Source organism: Zea mays, chromosome 3, assembly GCF_902167145.1.
Source record: "Zea mays cultivar B73 chromosome 3, Zm-B73-REFERENCE-NAM-5.0, whole genome shotgun sequence".
Taxonomy (NCBI): domain Eukaryota; kingdom Viridiplantae; phylum Streptophyta; class Magnoliopsida; order Poales; family Poaceae; genus Zea; species Zea mays.
The window spans coordinates 216,130,302-216,136,301 of NC_050098.1; positions in this window are offsets into that span (position 1 = coordinate 216,130,302).

Consider the following 6,000-nt stretch of genomic DNA (forward strand, 5'->3'; position numbering starts at 1 on the left):
CTATGCTAAAATATTCATTTTTTGAATAAGACCTAGCTTATGTCATAGCATCTAGCACTCTATGTTTATTCTCAAAAAGAATGTAAGATATATCTAATTTAATGTTACCTGTGTTATATAAGTTTTGCAAAATATGTAAATGTATATATTTTTTAACCCTAAGAACAAATCAAATTTATACATATAAAGTGTGAGAGTTTTGTTGAAACTCTTATATATTTTATTGTGAGAGTTTAAATGTGTAGTGCAGTGTAATTTTATGTGAAAATATTCACAAGAGACAAGAATGTACACAAACACATATATACATTCACATATTCACGGTTGCATATTACAACAGGAATATAATATGTAAACACATAACTAATGTTATAGTTAAAATGTAAAAGAAACTTGCTGGAATTTGTAAACTAACACATATATACAAACTAATAAAGCGGGTATGGGTCTAAGTGAACCATAGCCATATTAACAAGGGAGTAATTTGGGGAGTTTTTGCTTCACTAATTGAATGATAAATGACTATGTGCTCTGGCGACGACCTCTTCTCTGCGTCACAGGAGGTATATAGGCCCATTTCGGGGGCCCATCCAAGCCATGGATGAAGTGTTGGCTAGGTAGACGGCTAGGGTTTTAACCCGTGCGCCCATCTACCTCATCACCATCCACCACCACAGATTCTTCGTCGGTGTCGCTCGTCCGCGAGGTCTGGTCGCTAGCCGATCTACTGCTCGGGCGCGAGCCTGCCTAGTCTCCAGCCACGGGCGTGGGCCTGCCTGGCCTCTAGCCGCGGGTCTGTCATCCTCTAGGCGCAGGTGTGTCTGCCTTCGACCAAGGGTGCGTAGACCTCCACGCACGGGCACATCGGCCCCCGGTCGTGCCACCGTGAGTCTGACCACCAGCCACGGGCGTGAGCCCATCCGCCCGTCGTGTTGTTGCACCAGGCGCGAGCACACCAGCTTCGGGCTCGAGCACGAGCCCCTGTCCTCCCCCTCTTTCTTGCTAATTTAGGAGATGTAATACTCCTTCTCGTCAGAGGACAACAGTTCGTCGTCGCCACTGTCGTTGGGTAATTCGACCTCGTCCTTGACGGTACGCAGTCCTGGGCGTCACGGGAGTGGCGATGTGGTGGGAGCAGTGCGGGAGACGACATCGGGAGAAGGCGGCGGGCAATTGACCACGTCGTTGGATAAGAACGGTGGGCATCGCGTCCGAGCCGCCATGGTAGGTTGCCTACCAAAATCGGGCGCTGGTGTCGGTGGCCTTCATCGAGGCCTCTCCTCTTTTGTCGGTGTTGTAGTTGGTGGGTTGGTGGAGGTCGCAGTGACGGTGTGACGAGCATTGATGATTGTGGTATCGAGGACTCCGACGTCGCACAGCAGACAGCACACAGGGCTCGTACCCATGGAACGAGCAAAATCCTTATGGGTACATATTGGAGATCGGTGTCTCCTCCACTCGAGCCGAAAACGAAGGAACGTCGCCACTAGTGACGCTTGTGCGCGGTGTGGCGTGGGTCCACAGTGGGGTGGTTCACGGTGATCAGTTCTGTGAAGCATGGCAAGCCACATGCAGGTGAAGCCATTGATGCTCATTTGCATGATGGCGTTGTGGATGATGAAGCCGATGCAGTCGTCGTCAAGGACTCCCTCATATGCACTGATGAACTCGCGGATGACGACGTACCAGTGTTTCTTCACAAATCGATGAAGAGTAAGCATCGGCATTGTCGTTACCTTGTTCTCCTTTTCCTCGTTGGAGTTCTTACTATCTTGTCCTTTTTCGGTGATCGTGGTTAGCATCGAGTTCTTCATTGCGTGCCTTCGGTGATGGACTTCTTCCTCAGCGGTTGGAGACGTGCTTGATAACGTGTTTATATCTCAGAGAGATTGTGGGAATGAAATAAGAGAATGAATCACTTATGTTCTATTTCAATAACTGTTAATAGATATATACATAGTGAACGGACGACTTCACACCCGTGCGGCATTTGTTCAGTTGGTGTCCGTTCAGCTTGGGCACGTTTATATGGCTAATTATGATTAGGGGAGATTAGTAACTACTAATCTTCTGGTGTCTTCTTGTTATCTCTGGATGAGATCACTGCCATCTTTGTTCTTCAACACCATCTACCAAAGTTTTGACGTGATGGCAAATTCCTAGCATCATCAACTTTGTTGTACTAGTGTGTCAAGCTCTTCACGTGCTTGGGTTGAAAGGAGAACGTGCACAACTTTGAGAGATTATATATGTTCTTTTTGATTTGTAGCAATATGGATTTTAGTGAAAAAATATTCAATAATCTTCTTTCCCTTCATGTCCTCGTCCCTGTCACTTTCACTTGTATATGGACATAGATAGTAAATGAACATTTGAGTTGTATGGAATACGAGAATAATCAAAGGAATAGTTTTGATTAACCATCTTTTTCTTTGACGTGGAATCAGCATCGTCGTCGTCCTTTGGTGGAGATGAGGAGATGTCGCTATCGTAGTAGATAATCTTCTTGATGCGCCTCTTCTTCTTCCTGTCCTTCCTCTTGTTGTTTCAGCCTGAGTCAGTGGGCTTATCACCTTTTAGCTCATTAATATTGAGGGTCTCCTTCTCCTTATCGTTGATCACAATCCCCTTGCCCTTAGAATCCATCTATTTGGGCGGTTAGTCCCTTGATGAAGAGAATGGCTCTTATACCAATTGAGAGCACCTAGAGGGGGAAGTGAATAGGTGATCCTGCAAAAATCAACTCTAAACAACACAAACTTAGTTTATAGTGAGTGTTAGTAAAAGCTAAAACCAAGTTGTTATGATTAGAGATGCAGAAATGAGAACTCTTCACTTGATTGCTCCTTTTAATGTGTATCAAACTTAGGAGCAATAATACAAGTGAATATGATAACAACAATCACAATAAAGTAAATAGAAAAGAGACACGACGATTTATCTCGTGGTTCGGCCAATGCCTACTCCATGTTGTAGTGACTTCCTTTGGTCAAGGGTTGCACTCAACCCCTCTCAAGTGATCTAAAGATCAAACTTGAGAACCACGTTTTTCTTCCTTATATCAAATCCCATTTATGAGGAATGTCCACAAGTTGGAGTCCATCATCAAAACAAAGGAGGGAGTAGAAACACACATAAGAACTTAATCACAGCAACAACACGCACACAAGTCAAGAAGAGAGGGCAGGAATCAAAACGACGGAGTCATAGCTCAAAAACGCGCTCAAATCTCTATCTAATGAAACAACAGCGTGGTCGCGGAGTCTCGGAGTTGTAGTATGCTCAAGGTACGCTTGTGTATAGGATCCATGCACCTAGGGGGTCCTTTTAGAGCCCCAAGGGCCCAAGGAGCCGTTTGATCTTTATTTGGAAGGCCCTAGTTGCCTTCTATCAGCAGGTGTGAAAGGGAAATGTGCCCTTGGGCCATTTCTAAGTATTTTGGTGATTGAGTGCCAACTCAAGTGCTTAAATGTGAATTTATGCAATGGATGAATAAAGTGCAAATCAAGAGCAAAGGTATGTTTCTAAGTCTTAGTACATTGGTTTTGTGTACTAATATACTTGTCTAAGTATTGGAAACAGGAAGAAAAAGAAAAGAAAAAAATGGTTGTGTACAGCCAAGGGGCTGTTTCGGTCTGGGGCACCGGACTGTCCGGTGGTGCACCGGACAGTGTCCGGTGCGCCAGGCTGCCTCGGCCGAACAGGCCACTCTCGGGAATTCGCCGACGGCGTACGGCTAAAATTCACCGGACTGTCCGGTGTGCACCGGACTGTCCGGTGAGTCAACGGTCGGCCGAGCCAACGGTCGGCCGCGCGATCTGCGCGGGACACGTGGCCGAGCCAACGGTTGGGAAGGGGCACCGGACTGTCCGGTGTGCACCGGACATGTCCGGTGCGCCAACGGCTCCCGCATCTGCAACGGTCGACTGCGCTGTTTAAGGAAGGAAATCGGGCACCGGACAGTGTCCGGTGTGCACCGGACTGTCCGGTGCACCCGACGACAGAAGGCAAGTTTGGCCTTCTGGAATTGCTCTCAACGGCTCCTAGCTGCCTTGGGGCTATAAAAGGGACCCCTAGGCGCATGGAGGAGGATACCAAGCAACTCTTGAGCATTCTTGATCATCCACACTAAGTCTTTGCGCATCCGTTTGTGATTCTAAGTGATTCGAGCTCCGTTCTTGTGAGAAACTGTGAGATAGTCTTTGAGCTTGATTCTTGGCCGTGTGTGTGCGCATTTCGCTGTGGATTTGTGTGTGTTGCTTCCCTCCCTTACTCTGTGTTTCTTTGTGAATCTTAAGTGTAAGGGCGAGAGACTCCAATTTGTGGAGATTCCTCGCGAGTGGGATAAAGATAAGCAAGGCATAACACCGTGGTATTCAAGTGGGTCTTTGGACCGCTTGAGAGGGGTTGATTGCAACCCTCGTCCGTTGGGACGCCACAACGTGGAGTAGGCAAGTTTTGTACTTGGCCGAACCACGGGATAAATCACTGTGTCTTCTTTGTGTTGAATTCTCTGTGATAGTCGTATTGTGCAAGGTCTCCTCTTTAGCCACTTGGCAATTATTGTGCTAACCCTTAACAAGTTTTTTTGGCTATAAGTTAAGTTTTCCCAGGATCACCTATTCACCCCCCCTCTAGGTGCTCTCAATTGGTATCAGAGCCGTTCTCTTCACAAAGGGACTTACCGCCCGAAGAGATGGATCCTAAGGGGAAGGGAATCGTGATCAACGACAAAGAGAAGGAATCCTTCGTCAACGAGCCGAAGGATGACAAGCCTACCGACTCCGGCTCGGGGCATAGACGGAAGGAAGGGAAGAAGAAGAAGACAAGGTGCATCAAGGAGATCATCTACTACGACGATAGTGATGAGTCTACTTCTTCCCAAAAGGATGATGACAACGACTACAAAAAGACGGTCAATTCGAACTTTTCATTTGATTATTCTCGTATTCAACATAGTTCGAATTCACATTTGCTTTCCATTCCTCTTGGCAAACCTCCACACTTCGATGGGGAGGACTACGGATTTTGGAGTCACAAAATGCGTAGTCACTTATTCTCTCTCCATCCAAGCATATGGGAGATTGTGGAGAATGGAATGAAATTTGATAGCTCGGATAGTCCTATGCTTATAAATGAACAAATTCATAGAAATGCACAAGCTACTACTGTTCTCTTAGCATCTTTGTGCAGGGAAGAGTACAATAAGGTGAGCGGCTTGGACAATGCCAAGCAGATATGGGACACCCTCAAGATCACTCACGAGGGGAACGACATCACCATGCTCACCAAGATGGAGTTGGTGGAGGGCGAGCTTGGACGATTCGCCATGATAAGGGGAGAAGAGCCAACTCAAACTTACAACCGGCTCAAGACCCTTATCAACAAAATAAGGAGCTACGGAAGCACGCGTTGGACGGACCACGACGTCGTCCGCCTAATGCTCAGGTCCTTTACCGTTCTTGATCCCCATCTCGTGAACAATATTCGTGAGAATCCCAGGTACACGATGATGACGCCCGAGGAAGTACTTGGAAAATTCGTGAGCGGGCGGATGATGATCAAGGAGGCAAGATACGTCGACGACGCGTTGAACGGTCCACTCCACGAGCCTCAACCCATTGCTCTAAAGGCAACAAGGAGCAAGGAGTCACTACCTAGCAAGGTGGCGCAAGTTGAGGCGGCCGGGCTCAATGATGAAGAGATGGCTCTCATCATCAAGAGATTCAAGACGGCGCTAAAAGGTCGAAAGGGACAGCCAAGCAAGGCCAAGACCAAGGGAAAGCGATCATGCTTCAAATGCGGTAAGCTTGGTCATTTTATTGCTAACTGTCCCGAAAATGATAGTGACCAGGAGCAAGGGAAAAATGGGAAGAGAGAGAACAAGAAGGTTTACAAGAAGGCCAAAGGCGAAGCACACCTTGGAAAAGAGTGGGATTCGGATTGCTCTTCGTCCGACTCCGACGACGAAGGACTCGCCGCCACTGCCTTCAACAAATC